At 41.4% G+C, this 17179-nt stretch overlaps 1 protein-coding gene across 2 annotated transcripts in view; it reads right to left on the bottom strand.

The window, feature by feature from the left end:
* Positions 1-2264: 2264 nt before the first annotated feature.
* Positions 2265-17179, bottom strand: part of SCAF8 (SR-related CTD associated factor 8) — a 104184-nt gene continuing 89269 nt past the window's right edge. The window contains exon 21 of one of the 2 annotated variants that reach the window (XM_075706729.1): positions 2265-2301. The gene's annotated coding sequence lies outside the window, so the exon portion shown is untranslated. The remainder of the gene's footprint in view (positions 2302-17179) is intronic. The other variant, XR_012830900.1, reaches the window with a different exon arrangement.

Genomic DNA, 17179 nt, shown 5'->3' with positions numbered 1-17179 from the left:
GCCATAAGAAAGCAATGTGCTTCAACAGAAAGGTAGTAAGATTAGTTAATTGACAGCTAGAGGGACCTGAAAGCACGGTTCCTCCACCAGTGCAAGCTGACCTAAAACTAACTGCTGATAAAAAGGTGTTTGTTCCCACCCTCTTCCTGGTGTCAGAGCTGGAACAAGAGCTAAACTTTTACACGGGGACGTTTTCAGTCGGACCAGGAAGCCTCATAGGTGCGCAGCTCTTAGAGGGAGGTAGTGGGAAGGTGTGAGCGGGGCAGAAAGGGAAGACAGGACTTCCCCCCGTGAGCAGGAGCACAGCCTTAGGTTAGCTTAAATTGATCAGGAAACTGCCCTGAATGCTGTTGTCTGACCCCATTCATGCTTAAATGCACTGGTATGGACTTCACAGCAGTGAGCACTCTGCCATCCGTATGCAACTACATAAGATGCAGGATAACGGTGACACCCGACTAAGAGGTTTCAAGGGTCAGGGATGCTCTGTTGACATGAACTCAGATGTTTGCTATAAGCTAACCGTAGTACCAGCGGGACAAAACCCTGCCCATAATGCAGCATGGCTAGGGTAGCCTTGCCAGGACCACATTAATTTTTGAAATGCAATGCGCAGTCTTTGCTCACACAAACTTAACTGCTACATGAAGAACATTTTTAGGGTTCAAAATGTTGTCTTTGAAGAAGAAAATAAGAAGGAGGAAGGAAGAAGAGTCTAATTGGCTTTTAAACTCTGATGTACATATGTTCAGCACAGTATATCACACATACAGCAAATCAAAGACAGCTTAGCTCAGCTTTTCTGCAGCTTTTTCCTCCCATACCTTTCCAGGATTACTAATTAATAGAGACCAGATGTCAAATACTTTAGTATGGCCTTAAATCTGGCATGCGAAGAGCCTAATCTTATTGCCCTGGGGCCTCGTGTGCAAATTGAATTTAAGCGTCACTATTGATTTGCTAACATTTTGTATCCCTCTGCCCTTTAACCTGTTGTAAATAACGATACAAAGGAGAACAAGGTCCAACCATACAAATACCTTCCTCTCTAACATTTTTTGCCAAATCTTCCTCTAAACAGTGATCAGGATTCCACTCAAAGACTTGTAGATACAACATGAAAGTAGAGAAAATGATGAGAAACAAAATTTTGAATTTAGATCTTTATTTTACAGGCCCAAAGCTGTGGTCACCATGCAGTTACACCGTAATGGGAATGATCTTACTGAAAGGATCTCACTAGACAAATGTAAAGAGACCACAGACTACAGCATTCCAAATAACTGGCACTTTAATTTTTCAAAGAGCAAAAATAAATAAAGGAATGGCAAGTATGTCCTTTTCACATATGGTGGGGCATATACATATTCCTTCTTTTCTATAGCTATTCAAGAGACAAAATTAGCAAATACTGCCTGAAAATGCAGACCTTTCATGTGAGGACTCAGCTAACGTAGCTGTTTCTCTCCCCTTGGTTATTAGATCAAACACACATTCGGATAGGTGCATATGACAAAAAAGAAATGCAATGTATTCTTTTGTATTTCGTTTCTACTTTGTGCCCTTTCCTCCTCCTTTCAGGACACTAACAGGAAGTAATTGGAGATATCTAGTCAAATACAAGCCCTGGAAGTTTTCCCTTCTAGTTTTTCATGATACTCTCATAATTTAAGGATTCATCACAAATCTAAAAAGGTTCAGGTGTCTCACAAGGAATTCATCATTTCTGGAATATAGATAGCCACAGTGAAGAGCTGCACATAGACTGCACACACAGTGTTATGTAAAAGTGGTTATCTTTAAAAAAAACAAAATATTTTTTAAAAGTTGTAGATCAAAACAAAGCATGTCTTACTCCCTACAGGATTTTCTTGCAACCTGTTCTTCAATTATTTGCACTAGGAGATGCTACAAATGGTATTAGTTACAATATACAGTCCACTGTCATCTTCTGGTCCAGCAGAAGAACCTGTCTCTCCAATGGACGCAAAACTGTTCATCTGAGCAGATCATCCTCAACAGCACAAATATGGTCTAGAAACTCATAGAGTTCATGGTTTTAATTTATAAAATTAAACCTGCCCCAGACAGGTAATACTGGTATGTAAGTTTGCCATCCCTGGGTTCTGTCAGAAACGGGGTACTGAGGTGCTCAGAGCCGTCTCAGTCTGCAGCGCTGGGATCCTTCTGGCACTTCAGACCCAAGATGCGATGTGATGCACGCTAGAACATGGGCGCACTTCTCACTTAACTCTGCAGAGCCCGGGACATGGTAAGCTGCCAGAACCTCCTTCATCTTGCCTGTTGACAAAAGGAACAATAACTAGTCATCACTGGTTGCTGGAGCGTAATTCCAATTTTTAAAAAGCCCTATCAATGAGACTTCTTTTTTTTACCAGGCAATAGCAAATGTTTCATAAATAACATATTTGGGATAAAGTTTACAGTCTCTCTGTTAGCCACAGGATGGTTATGAGGGAGAAAGGCATGGTTCCTAAGATATTATCCAGGATTAAACATACCATTATTTTAAAAATATTATTAATTTTCCCTTCCAGTGTCCAGTAGCTTAGCACTTCAAAATCGTCATTCAATTATTATCTCTGTAAAGTGTAATTTTTTATAGCAGATTTTCTGGCTAAATGTGCTGTATTGTCTCTCACACACAGTGTACACAAGATGCAGTGTAAACAATTTAGAGGATTAATAAACAATTAACGAGTAAGAATCCAACAGATTAATAAGTGGCTTATGTAAGTTTGGTGTAGAACTGTCTCTGACACATATTGGTCATGTCCATTATGTATTGATAACAACTATTAACCATAACAACTATAAATCCTTCATAAATGACTCCTTGAATAAGCTTCACAGAACCGAGGGTCAGAAAAGACCACTGGATTATCTACTCTGATCTCCTGCCAATTATAATTTTTCCAGATGGTCCTCTATGAAGTCCAAGCACTTTGGTTCTCAGAAAACCAAACTTTTAGTGTCACAGACTGAGAAAAGGAAAGACCAAGAATACACCTCCAATACATATTTGCTGCAAAATAGGTAGAAGGAGAGGCAGAGGTACCTCTGGAGGGTGATTCACCCACTCATTAGGTAATCTCTAAAAGGTGTCCATCTTTTTTCCATGGACTATAAGTAGACTAAAGACCAAACTTTCTTATGGCTAGAATTGAGTGCTTTGTATCCTACCACAGGTATCTCATTACATTCACCTATTTATTTCACAAAGACCATTCAAAAAGCCATCAGACCTGAGTAATTTTCGATCAATACTGACACGGGCAAAATTAGAGAAAGTATAATTGCTTCAATCTAATGTAAATACGGAAGTAATGCAATGAATTCCAGAACTAGTATTAAGGTTTTTGTTACATACGCTGAAATTTTGTGGAGAAATCCAAAGTACTTTTGCATGTATAATTATTATCCTTATCATTGTCACATAGATAGAAATCACTAAAGGAATAGGGCTAGCAGGTAATTTGACAGATCGCTTCACCCATCCCTGGCCTATGCCATGCCTGCTGATGTTTGTCTAACCTATTTTTAAACATTTGCAAGGCTGAAGTTTCCATGAATTCCCCTTAAACAACCTATTCCAGGGCTCTGCTTTTCCTTGCCACTTACATTTTTTTCCTGATGTTTATACTAAATCATCCTTGTTGAGATCTAAGCCTATTATTGCTTTCCTGTACCGACAGCATACATGGCAGCTAAATCCCTTCCTCTTTAGAGTCATCCATTGCTATACGAAGGCTGCTATCATGTCTTCCTTTCCTCCTCTCATCTCCAGACTAAACAATCCTTCAACCTTTCCCTGAAGGCCCAAGTGTTTTAGATCTTTGAGCCCAGTTTGCTCTCTTGTTGGATCCTACCTGAGCTGCAGCTCCTGCAAGTGGGCAAAGCTTTTCCACTGAGGCCTTATCAGTGCCGACTGGAGCAAAATAATTACATTTTCTGCTTTATTACTCCCCTTCCTATAGCCCACAATAGTGCTGGCCTGGTTTGCAGTAGCACAACATCACTGCACTGGTGCATGTTCAGCTTGGGATCATTATGACAGCGGGTCTTTTCTGCAGAACTGCTGCTTGGCCAGTCATTTCCCATCTGTATTTATGTGCAGCTGATTATGTTGAGCTATCTGTACAGCTCTGCATTTGCTCTAATTTAACTGCCAGGAAGCTGATATTTTCTAGGCTACTCTGCTACTTTATCAAGGTCATTTTCAATTGCCTTGCTTCCAACACACTTGTTCTGCTCTGTGAATTTATTAAGCGTGCTTTCTAACCTTTCATCCAAGCTGTCAGTGAGAATACTGAATAGTACCAGAACAAGGAACTTGCAGAACTGCACTTAATGGTGTATCACTCAGATCCACTCGCTGCATATGGTTTCCAAATCATTTATGCACTCACATAATAATTTATTCTAGCCCAGTTTCCCTAGCACACATGAGAATAATAACAACTGAAATATTTTCCCATACAGTCTTGTTCAAATAAAGCAGATAATACTAGTAAATATCTTTTAAAATGAAGTACTGTATACACTTTGAAAATGAAAGCATTATGGAGAAAAGATTTCAAGTGAGAATACAGTCTTGTTGACAACTGATTTTACATCTATATAGCTACTTTTATGAAGTATGTGCTCTACTGGAATATTGTTCAATTTAGGCTTAATGGAAGTCTTTCATAGCCTCTTAAAACTGAGTTTTGTTCAGTGGAAACCTCCACTGAGAAAGCAACAAAGACATACCACTACAATACTTCCTTTGGAAATAAATCAGTCGCACAGCTTCACAAAACTCCAAGCTGCAAAATTACTGTTCACTATTTATCTTGCATAAGTTCTTGATCAGAAACATACTGAACAAGGACTGCTAACATCAACAGGACTGGTCATACTGAGTCTTTCAAAGAAAGGATTACCATTTACATCAATCTGTACGGAGATACAAGCCAATTCCACAAATACAGGAGGCACAGATCACTCTTCTTACCTAACTTGGGTTATTTGGCAGACCTTTTCTACTTCTCACTCTATGATATATTCTGTTTATGCTGTCTGAACTACTTAGGAAAGTGAAATAACTTGCTTCCTGAGGTGGAGACAGAGCCCGCAGTTCCTTCCCAGTGATGTACAACGTTGTATTTTCACTTCTGAACTAGAAGAACTGGAGGCCAGCAGAAATTGAAATACAAACTGATAGTAAGTACAACACAAACTCAAACTTTAACGTACAAGAAATTTCATCTGATTTGATATTTAGGGATATATCCCATTGGATTTCCAGTGAAAAGAAGAGAGAGAGACTTTCCTCTGAAAAATACGTGGTTACAGAGAGACAGCAGCATAAAGAGTACACACAGATACTTCCTACTTTCTCCAGTGGAAAAGAAGGAAATAGGAGAAGGAAGGATGGGCAAGCCAGCCTGGCCCAGGCCTGCTCGTGACGTACAGCCTTGTTATGGGAAGTCAAAAATCCTGAGGCTGAGATAAACCAGATGTCTGCGCCTCTCTGAGAACACCTCTAGGGATTTTAAATTATAAAGATTTAAGAGACTTCACTGAGAATCGCAGACATCCAGATACCAAAATTACCTTTGTCTTTTTGTCAGACAGGTCTAGGATTTCCGACCTTTCGTGGGATCAAGACTTTTGCTAACAGTGAAAGGCAAAGACAGACAAACTGCTCAGTCAGAAACACAGCTGAGAGAAAACCCAGGCAGCAGCTTGCTCAGGAGCAGAAGAGCTGATACCCTGTTGACATGGAAAGATGTACGTGTCATGGCGGTTTCTCTCTTAAAAGATCATCATCGTTCTCTTAGCGATCCAGAAACAAAATCTGCTCAGCATGTCTGCTTTGCAGGCAAGACAAGGTGAACTGCTAAGGGGTGAACCCTGCTTGCTGTGCACCGGCACGATGACACAGTCATCTCCTGGCCCAGTAATGGGGATGAGGGGGACTGAACTGTCCCCCTCAGTGGTTGAACTGTCCCCTCTCTGTGTGGATATGCAGATCTTGCCTATGATATGGGAATGGGCTGCATGTGCTTTGAAGAGCCCTGAGCCCTAACACGTGGATAGGATACTGCTTCGTTCCTCCAAGACCACTGAAACCTGCATATGAGGTCCCCTGAGTGAGTTTCCCAACCCAGAAACATGGATCTGATGATACCCCTCTGGGGAAAAGGGAGGAAGAGGAGACGCATTGGCCTGTTGGCAGCGGGTGTGTCTGCCACCACCACGGGATGCGTCTCACAGGCCCAAGGGCAGGCCCGGCTGAGTGCAGCCAAAGCCTGCAATGCATCAGGCAAAGCTGGACATATGGCATCAGAGGTGCACCCCATCCATGGGCAAAAGAGACAAAGTGGATGGGTTGGTATTACTGTGACCTGAAACCAGCTAGGCTGGAAATAAAGACAATACCTCTGCAGTAATTCTACAGTGATCCAAAACCCTTGTATAATACTGCTGCATTTTTTTGAAATATCCAGTGCATTTTTTTCCTGAGTGACCGCTGCTTTTCCGGAGTAGCTGAAGTTACACACAGAGATGCAGTTCCACCGCACCCAAAATCTCTTCTTACACCCCAAATGTGTAGGGGAGCCGCTCCAGTCATGTGGAACAGGGTAGGGGGCCACTCACCTCACCTGGGCTGGGTACCCACAGATGGGACTCAGTTGTCTATGCTTAGGTGTCTACTGCCTTTTCAGATCCCTAAAGGTTTCCTGCCTCATTAGCATGGGAACCATCAGGACATCTTTAATGGGACTAGATACTACTGTTTAGGCAAGCAAACACATGATAAATGTCACGTACCCAGCCAGAGTTATCTAGAGCCAGTCAACGGTGGGAGGAGAATTTGTCCCACGCTCGCCTAAGTGTCTGACACAAGTGGCAGGAGCAGCCATGAGAGGTGTGTGGGTGTCCCAGCCCCACTATTTAGCGCTCGCTCTGTACTACAGAGAGGAAACTGTCAGCTTTGCAGCGTAAATGTTTTGCAAGGGTAAAGTTAAGTGAGATGAGTCCCACGCATTTTTTTCAAACGCAGAAATAGGAGTCTGCATATAAAACAGTGTAATGTTAGTGTGTTGACTGACAGAGGGAAAATTAGTAACATGCAGTGTAATTAAGGCTGAAGTTACCAAATAGAGATTAATAGCAAATGCAAGACTTTTCCCGACGTTAGCAAGCAGCATAACACCTACATAATTTAACTGACTTTAAATTTCAGTGAAAATTTATGGGTGGAGAGTAGACTACTGATAATGAAATACCTCAATCTGTTTGTTCCTTGAAGTCAAATATCTTAGCCTTTACAGTAAGGAAATGCTGACGATTGTATACACTCGAATTAAATTATGAAGCCCCTGTCCCTGATGTTAGAGAAGACTCTATCAAGGTAATGATAATATTTGGAACATCATACGATGTTCTATGTTTTGATGTCATATCTAAACAGGCAGCAGGAAATTTGAAAATTATTATGGTGTTTTATATGATTCAATCCGAGGGTTTTTTTTGGAAAAAATGAGTAGTGATGTTCAACATCTGAATTGCTGTATTATTTCTGTACCTGTATTACAAAAAGATTCTCATAGCTGACTTTTTTTAACATATTAACAGGCAAACATCAAGCAGAAGTATGAGAATATATCTAAGTCTTGATATCATAAGGGGAAGCTACAATGTGCTAAATTCAAATTACACTTAATTACAATGGATAACAAAATCTCTAAGCTTTTAAAGAATTTATTTAGATATGTATTTTAAAACTAACAAGAATCTGCCAGTTTAACAATCTCATGAAACAGTTTAAAATAGAAAATTCTCACCTAGACAGAAATAGTAGTATATACCATTCTTAAAAACAATTTAAAATCATTAGAAAGAATCCTATATAACACATTAAAAAAATCTGTTTAATTTTAAAAGTTTTTCTGCATTGGATGTGGTGGTGGATGTGATATCAATTAGAAACAAACAGAATGTAGTGGCATACTGCATTCTGTAGTTCATATCTGATTAGGACACCAAGTGATAATCCAGTTGCCAGTCCTCTAAAATACAGCCTGGGACCCAGTAACTTTTCACAGGAGTGGGTGAGCTCTGCGCTGGAGGGGTAATTTCACAGCCTTGCAGCAGTTTCCCTGGTGTATGACTGAAAATGCATGTATTGCACTGCACAAGCCAACATCTGTAGCCACCTCTGACCTCTTCACTTTCTTCCCCTCCTTTCAGGTAATCTATGCCTGGTTTTTTTCACTCCATGCATATCTTCCTTCAGCAAGAATTCTGTAATTCAAACTATATCCTCATTGTAGCTGTGCAAACTTCAGCCAAACTCAGTCCTTGGCTTTATTAAATCCAGTGTTGTCAACTCTGGAGAGTTTCTCGTGAGCTCCATGACGTGATGTTTTTCTGTAAAGCTTCTCCTTCTGAAGAGAGCTGATCATGTCACAGTGTGAGTTTTCATCTTTTAGTTTATTTTTCTATGCTCATAGATGCAAAGAAAAGGTGCAAAATGTGATTTTAAGTGCTGATAGGCTCAGAAGAGGCTGAGAAAAACAGAAGGCAAAATAAAAGGGATTGCCAGAGCCTTAATTTTAAGATTTCAAGATTTTAGAGCCAGTGTTATAATTTTTGAAGCCACAATTTTTGAATGTTTGACATTTGCAAATCAAGAAACATCTAAATCTGCTGTCTGCCAGCTTTGCTGGTTTGCAGGCTAAAGCAGTTATCCTGCTCTGCATTGCCATGAGGGAGACAAAGATTTATGTTCATTTTGGGCTATGTCCACACAGTTACATGGCTGAACCTTGACCACGAGCCAACTCTTGACATATGCGCTAGAACACTCCATCTACCTTCAAGCCAAACAGTGCTCATCAGAGTAGCTACAGTATGGCAGAGGGTGTGAGCTGGAAACTGCAAACCACGCTTCAAGGTGTTAACAAAGAGCGGCCTTAATCTCTCCTTGGCTGGGCTTGACTGCAGGAATGCTTCTGGTTTGCTTCAAGGCAAAAGCATATCCTTAAACATGGCGGGGCAGTTCGAGTGAACCCTTTTGCGCCGTGCTGAAGCAGTGAGGATGGGCTCACAGAGTCGGGCGGCTCCAAGAGCCGGTACGCATGGCGAGAGCAACCCCACCACACAGCCACACGTCCCTGGGAGAGCCGGGAGCTGCCAGCATGACTGCCCCCGTGCTGCATCAGTCCTGCGGGATGAGCCTTAAACTAACCTGGACCTCTTTGCCTTGCAGGAGCCGAGGCAGATTACGAGTGGCTGTGACTGATTTAGGGAGCTGCTTGCTGCCAGGGTCCAGGTGAACATAATTTGTCCCAAACTGCTGCTTTCTCCTGGCGTGAGGCAGCGGGAGCGGGCAGCGCTCACCGCCGGCACCTCTCTTGCCCAACAGGCAGGTCGGGTGCCACTGCCTCCCAGTTGTGGGGCTGTTGCATTCCCGTAACTGGTCACACTGGGACAAAGTAGAAAAAAAGTCATTGCACGATCACTGAGTATCAGCTGGAGTCACATAACAAATTGTCTGCCAGCAGCACAGAGCAGCTCCCTGTACAATCTCAAAGCAGTAACTGATGGTTGGGCTTCCAACAACGTGGAGGAAGCAAGCTGAAATCCAAATCAGCATCCCTACCCTGAAATGGACTTGAAGCTCTTACACCTCTCTAGGCATTTGTCAGGGCTGTTTCACACCGATGGCTTGTGGAGATCCTGAGACAACCAAAAAACCTAGATTTTCCTTCTCTCTCACAGCTGAAGCGTCTTCTTGCTTTTTTACTATTGCATCCCACCTCACTGAATACCTACAAGCATCTGGTTCCCAAAGGCAATCTCAGGAGCGTACAAAACTGTCCGTAGTCCTTTGCTATGTGGAGTAAGAGGGGTACAAAGTAGGGGAACAGGAGACAGAAAGGTCTCAGCGTGCAGGCTCCTCCTATTCCTTTCCATTAACTGGCCAAGCGCTACCCTAAAAGTTGGGTTTTTTTTTTCTAACATCTTTTTGCTTACTGTTCCAGAAGTTCATTGCTCTGATGGCTAGAATCTTCTTTTCTAATTCGCAGCTTACATTCATTCATGACCAATTTATATCCCCGAGGTTTGTGTCTACAATAAACAGATTTTTCAGGTGTGCACTACTTGAAGGCAGTTAGAGAGACCATGATGACAGTCTCTTTCCCAGGCTTCCTTTTACTAGGTTAGGTCAACATCTGTTAGCATCCTCTTGCCTCTTAGTTTTCCTATTCTTTCCCTAGCTTGCCTCTGAGTCTCCTCCAGTTTGATTTAATCTTTCTTGAAATGGGTGATGAGACTTACATATTTTATACTACAAAGGCCTTCTATAAAGGCACTGGTTACTTCCCTATCTCTGCTGGAGATACCTTGCTTGATATGTCCTAAGATAGCATTTTACCTTTTTTTTTTTTTCCACACAGCTGTATTACACCAATGGCTCAGAGACATCTCGCAATCAATAAACATAGTTTGTTTTTCCCTCATTTTACTGTCTCCAAAAAGTAATTGTAGAAACTGTGTTTATTTTTTTAAATGCCTGACTTTATATTTATACTATTAAATGTCATCCCAGTCTTTCAGCATCACCTTTGGATGAAAGGTACCCATCTGCAGTTATCCGCTAGGGTTTTACCAGTCTGCAGAATGAATGCGTTTGCTGTGTCTGCATGCTCCTCTGCTGCCTAAGATTTGTGTCTTCTCCCTGGCTTTAGCCACGCAGTGGAGACCATCAGCTTCCTTCCCACGTGCCCTCTGCAGTTCTACTCTGCAGGGAAAATACCATTTCCAATAGCTGCAGTGCAGGAACTGTCTCCCTGGTGAATTAGAAAAGTATGAATAGCCATGAAAGGTGAACCTTGCAACCTAGAGTTTCTCTTAAAGATCCTGAAAACTCCTTGAAAATATCAGTCTACATCTAAATGTATTTATTTCTATTTAGCTTTAATTAATGCCTTAAATAACTTCATTTTAGGTACAAGTTACCTGTCATTACTTGCGGCTTCTCTGTGACCTTAGATGCTATTGATCAGAAAGTCAATAATTCCAGTGCTGATTCTGTCTTGTCGGGCCTAGCACTAAAAATATTTTGGCACCTTTAACTCAAATTTATGAATTATGTAAACAGAATGCCTCTTACTCCCATACTCTCTGTATTGATGGTAGATCCATCCAGCATTTAACAAGCAGAAGATACTTTTCCTGTAGATCATTTTTTTTCGGATCATTAACTCCATTTTCTAGTCAGCTGTCTCTCTGCAAATTCTAAAAAAATTGATTGAATCTACATTGGTGTTATCGTGCATCCATTTCAGTTATTCCAATCAAATACCAGAACATATAAAAAATGTCTCAGATGATCAGTATGGGATGACAGAGCTTCAGGGCACAGACAAGGCTGTTGCACTTGTTGAAGACTATTGGTTGCTATTATGCCAGCTATGGTCTCTCAGCAACTTACTATTAAATCCACACTAGAGGTTTAACTGGATGAACTGTTCAATAGATTTTGTTTCTACATTCACTCATACTACATTTTAGACATTTTAGAATGCCTAAATCCAGCTCTTTAAAAAAAAAAAAATCTTTAATATCCTTCTTAATAAAAAACAACTGAAATAGTTCTGTATAAATAATTATGATAATTAGCAAAATACTTAAGTAAGCAGTATTATTCACACTACTGCAAGAACCAAAAGAAGTCTTAATGGAGAAGACAAGAGAATTTATTATTTTACTAGCTACTAAGCCCCCCTTTCTCTTCTAAAATACAGACCCAGGCACTCATCATGTTAACACAGAAGCATCTCCATCACCACTATTCTTCTCCATTAGGTCTGACAAAGACTTCGATCTGTTTTTAAACAATGGTAGCTGCATTTGCTTGATACCACTACTTTTAAAATGACCCCTTTTGCACATGCCCACTTCTAAAATCTTGTGAAGTTTCAAAGTTGTCAGGCATTCAACATTAGGTGCTTAAAAATCTTAAGCTGTTTGAAACATACTATTGTCAGTAGAAACAATTTTTTTCAGAAATGGGAAAATTAAAGTCAAAGTCAACTCTAGTTGCACAGAGACAATAATTTTTTTCTAAAAAAATTAGCTCACTAGAGCTAGTCTTTGCTCCTCAGCTCCATCACAGACCACCCCATCTACAGAAAGTTATCCATCAGCTCCAATCAGTGGATGAACACAGCCTGCTCTGGATACCAAGGGTCTCCCGAGAACAACATAGCCAAATTCATATCATTCCTGTTCACCAAAGGACTTAAACCAGAAATATTCTTGCTAATTACTATAATCTTTTCTTACTTCAGCATTTCTGAAGAGATCTGACATTATGCAATGCATGAAAATATATTAAGAAGTTGTTTGAGGAAGAGAAAGGTAAAGAAACTTCAGAGGATAGCTGATTTCCAATCAGATTAAGCTGTCAAGAATATTAAATTCAAAAATAACCTGAAGACCCTTATTTAACCTTAAAGACATATTCTGTTTCTTCTTTTGAACAACAAATCAGCAAAAGGAAAATTCCTTTATTGTAAGCAAAGCTTTTAGTAAATAGAACAAGGCAGTGCAATAGAAGGTGTACTAAAAAGAAGATGTACTAAAAAGAACAATCTCTCTCAATGCAAAAATAGCATTTAAAAAAAAACCCCAGAAGTCAAAAAAAGGTAATTAACTTATTAACTGTTAGGTCGTGCTCTTTGGCTCATACCACTGATAGAAAAATCTTGCTGTCAGTATTTCATTAGTAATTCTGCTATTATAAAATAAACCAGTATATATTTTTTCTCTAATTGTAGAACATGCTTCTGCAGTGATACAAATAGTTTGAAAAACATATGCAGTGCGGAGAACAAACACATGTGACCAGAAGTAAATATGTACAATATAATGGAGAAAATTGAGTGAGAAGGCTTAATAAATCCAAAGAAAACTTCATCACCATAGCTAGTTTAATGATTGAATTCCTACATATGTGAAGGATATAAGACTAGTGAAATATAATATTCACCTAAAATACATGCTTATTATATTTCTTGAACAGCTTCAGCCTAGGAAAATTGAGTCTGGTGCCTTTAAATACAACTTTTTTGGAGATTCCTAAGAATGTAGAGGACTTTCCAAAAATGTCATTTGTAAAGGGTTTTTTTGCAAGTACAGTGCTGCCAAATATTTTTACCACTAAAGAAATGCTATTTCAGCTGCATTTGAGCAGAGTAATAGTGGTAGCTAATGGCCTATTCAGTTAATCATAGTTATTCACTCCCTGGAAATGCCTCAGAAAATAATAAATGTTTTGTTTTCTTTGTGGACTCTTAAATTATGGGCATTATATAATACACATGATATATAACGTATCAGTACGAATACAAACTGAATCCAAAACCACTCCCCTAAAATAATTCTAATATTTGGAGCCTCCAAAGAAAGAAAAATGCTGCTGTTACCCACAGAGCTACTGAAATAGCACTGATAGCAGGGTAAGAAATGGCTATAAAGAAAGTTCTGGTTTAACTAAAATGCAGCTATTTGTCATCCATTTACAGAGGCCTGAAATAACTATTACAGAACATTTTTTAAACAAGGAAAACAAGGAACATTCAAATAGCTGAACCACATACATCCTTTCCTAAAGGAAAAAAAGGCTGCAGATGTAGGGGTGCACTTTGGCCCATAAGAGACAGATCAACCACAAAGTTTTCACTCTGAGACCAATACTCTCATTGGGTGTTCTACCCATATAGGATTTATCTTGTTCACCTCTTTTTTTACATTCATATAGGTTGCAGAAGTCCCTGTTAGACTTAGCTCTGTTTTCTTCTCTGCTCAGGGAAGATTATATTTATTATGCTGTGTGTTGACTACCTGTCGCAAGGGTAAGGTCGTAGCTGGTTATACCTCATCTCTTTCTGGTTGCCATTATACTGATGAGGCACAGTACCCCTCGTAGTTTCTTCAGGAAGTTTCTTCCAGACATATTTTAAAAAGCTGCAGAATATGCTTTAAAACAATGTTAGGCTTCTGAGGTCAGAGCAGGCTGTGGTTTTTAGTTGCAATTGCTTCGCAGAAAGATTACTAGCTCATAAAAATATTCCCCTGGCTACTTCAAGGAGTGAAGACAACCTCCGAAACAGCCTTCTGTTGGCTTCCTGGATGGAAGAACTCCTCCATGAAAGCACACAAAAACTCAAAAGGCTTTCAAAATTAGAATAGGGACAAAGTTTGGTATTAAATGCTTCTCTTATTTCTCCTGGAGAAAAAGATATTCAGTTATTTGCTGAAGATGTAATCTGGCAGGCCATAAAGTGGTAAAAGACATCGCACAGGTGGTGGTGTTCTAGCTTTAACTTTGCTTTTGTAGAAGAACTGTTAAGAATTTAGTGACAAAAAGAAAATAAAATTAAAGTGATTATAAACCAAGAGATTTCATGATTCCTCTGAAAGCAAGAGCAGAAAAATGCTGGGGGAGTGCAGGGAATGCAGCCGCAGCCAGCTTCAGGGACTCATCCAGGATGACCCCAGGCAAAGGCAATCCAAGGGGGGAAGAGTTCAGATGAGAGGACAAGTTTACAGAAGGGCAGCACTAAAGGCACAGCAGCAAATTAACCCAGTGTAGAGTGAGCAAGCAGTACACTATACCAGGAGATATTTAATTACCTTAAAGTCCCAAAGGGGTAATTTAAAAGGTATTGGTAAGTACACGCGGCTTAGCACGTTGGGAGAACTGCAAAGAATCCACCATGCAAAGACACAGGGACAAGCAAGAATATGAAATATAAGAAAAAAGCCTGCAAATGTGTTAGAAAAAGAAATGCAGCATATAACAACCTTGCTAGTTCAAAATAAGCTCTACCTGAGAGAATACTGCCACCGTCACCTGAAGCTCCACACAGCCTAATTTAGCATATGGGTGTTGCCTTTGGTGGCTGAAACGTCAGTCACCTTGGGTCGCTGCATTTCAGCACAGTGGCGAGCAGAGTTTGACTACGTCTACAACCTAACTGCTGCTTGCTCACCAGAGAAGTGGGCACAACCAAAGATCTTTCATCAGGTTTCTCAAAACAAGCTAGTTGTGATTCTGATGCCTCATGTATTTAAGAATCTGGTACTTCAGTGTTAAAAGAAGAGATTTGTAAAATCTGATGTGATATAAAACTGGGTAAGGTTGCAAACAGTTTACAAGATTGGATTAGAATTCACCATGACCCCAGCAATTTGGATAAATGTTCTGAAATTAACACATTAGGTCCACAAAGAGAAGGGCAAATTACCATAGAAAGATAATTCAAGTGCACAAGTATAGAAAGGAGACTTGCTAGGCAACCGTACTGCAAAAAGGATCTGCAGGGGAGTTATAGCAGTCTATAAGCAAATTATAAATCAGGGTGATACCCAGTTGCAGAAAAAGGCAGCCTGGTATATATCCGTAGTAATACTGTAAACAAATCAAGTAATTATTCCTCCCCTTCCAGCAGTGGCAAGGCCCTGACTGCATTACTGTGTCCAGCTCTGCCTACTGGGCTGTCGGAGGAAGGAGACAGTTGGAGGGAGTCCAGGTAAAAGCCACAAAAAATGATAACAGATGTAGAAGAAGCGAAGGTTGAAAGAATTAGATTGTTTAGTCTAGAAAAAGCAAAGACTCAGAGAAGACATGATAACATATTTAAAATATGTAAAAGTTTGTTATGAGAAGAGGCTGGTGACTAATTGTTCTCCATGTCCATCGTGCGTAAGACAAGACTTATTATGCAGTTGCGGAGAAAAGCTTTCCAACACAAGGACGATCAGCCCGGCAGCAGGTTCTCTATAGGTATTACAGGTAACGCTGTCACAGGAAGCGATGGGAGCAGTTGAGACAAGCACCTGTCAAGACAAGGAGAGGTATGCTTGACCCTCCCCGAAAGCAGGTGAACAGCCCAGGTGATCCTGCGTGAGATCCCGTATGGCCTTAGGCCTCATGCTCGGCCACAGAAACAAGGCACAGATCAAAGCTTTTCATCAAAGAGGCTAAATACCACGACGTGCACGACTGTCATTTGTCTTGAGATGCTTGCCAGGAAGGACGGGGCCTGCAAGACAAGCGATGCATCTCACAAACCCATTTAGCTAATTAATTCAATTGGCTGGAAGTAGCAGAGAGCACCTGCTCAGTCCCCGCTGCGTGCTCTTTTACTTGTTTAACATGCTCGTGTTCAGTCGTACCCTTATTTACTCCACCTTTGCTGCCAACAGCCTTTTTCACTGGTTTATAGGGACCGATACAAAGTAGGTACGCACCGCTGTGCGGTCGTCGGAGAAATGAGTTGAACAGGCAGAGAAATGGGCATGGCCGAGGCTGTAGCGATGTCCGGCAGGGACCAGGCTGGTCACGAAGGCGGTAGCCTAGAGAAGGCAAATGGCGTGCAGAGGAAAAGGGGTGACGTGCCAAGAGCTTGTGCCATGGAGATTCCCGCTACGGGGGCGCAGGCGTCGGCCACCGGTGCCGAATCTCTGCCGGGGCAGGCGAGCCGCTCTGCTGAGCGAGGCCAGCGCACTGCAGGGGCCGGCCAGCCCAGCCGCCAGCGGGGCTGTCCTTCACGGCCGGTTGGGAAAACAGGATCAGAAACGCCAGTACGACAGGGAGAGGGAAGGACAGCCTTCATCAGGGGAGTGCAGGGGGGGAGGCCCTCGAGTTCTGCCCCCTTTAGAAGAGTCTGAGGAGTAAAGATCAGGGGAAAAGGGCGTGAAAGGTCCTATCCCCTCACAGAGGGGCGAGCCCAAGCGTGCAGACCCTGGGAGAGGATTCACAACAGGTCCTCTTACTACTAATATTATTTATTTTGTTGTTGTTAAGAGGCGTAGAATTGAAGTTAACAGGGATTTTCCAAAATAAATCCGCATGTAAGCTGGTGAGCTGGGCTCATCGAATGAGAGAGGAAGAGGCTGCACGGCCAGAAAGTGCTGTTGGGGTACGTGTGCCGGGGGTACTGCAAGGTGCTGCCAGGCTCCTCCACGGGTCTTTCCCTGTGTTACAGTCACACACCCTGTGCCTGACTACAGCGCACCTGGTGTAAAGCGCCCTGCCTTGATCTGAAGCCTTCCCAGCGGAGCAAATCCATTTTCCAAAGTACAGCGTGCG

This window comes from Pelecanus crispus, chromosome 3 (genome assembly GCF_030463565.1).
Source record: "Pelecanus crispus isolate bPelCri1 chromosome 3, bPelCri1.pri, whole genome shotgun sequence".
Taxonomy (NCBI): Eukaryota; Metazoa; Chordata; class Aves; order Pelecaniformes; family Pelecanidae; genus Pelecanus; species Pelecanus crispus.
The sequence above is the reverse complement of the archived record's forward strand: the minus strand, read 5'-3'. Positions and strand labels throughout refer to the sequence as shown.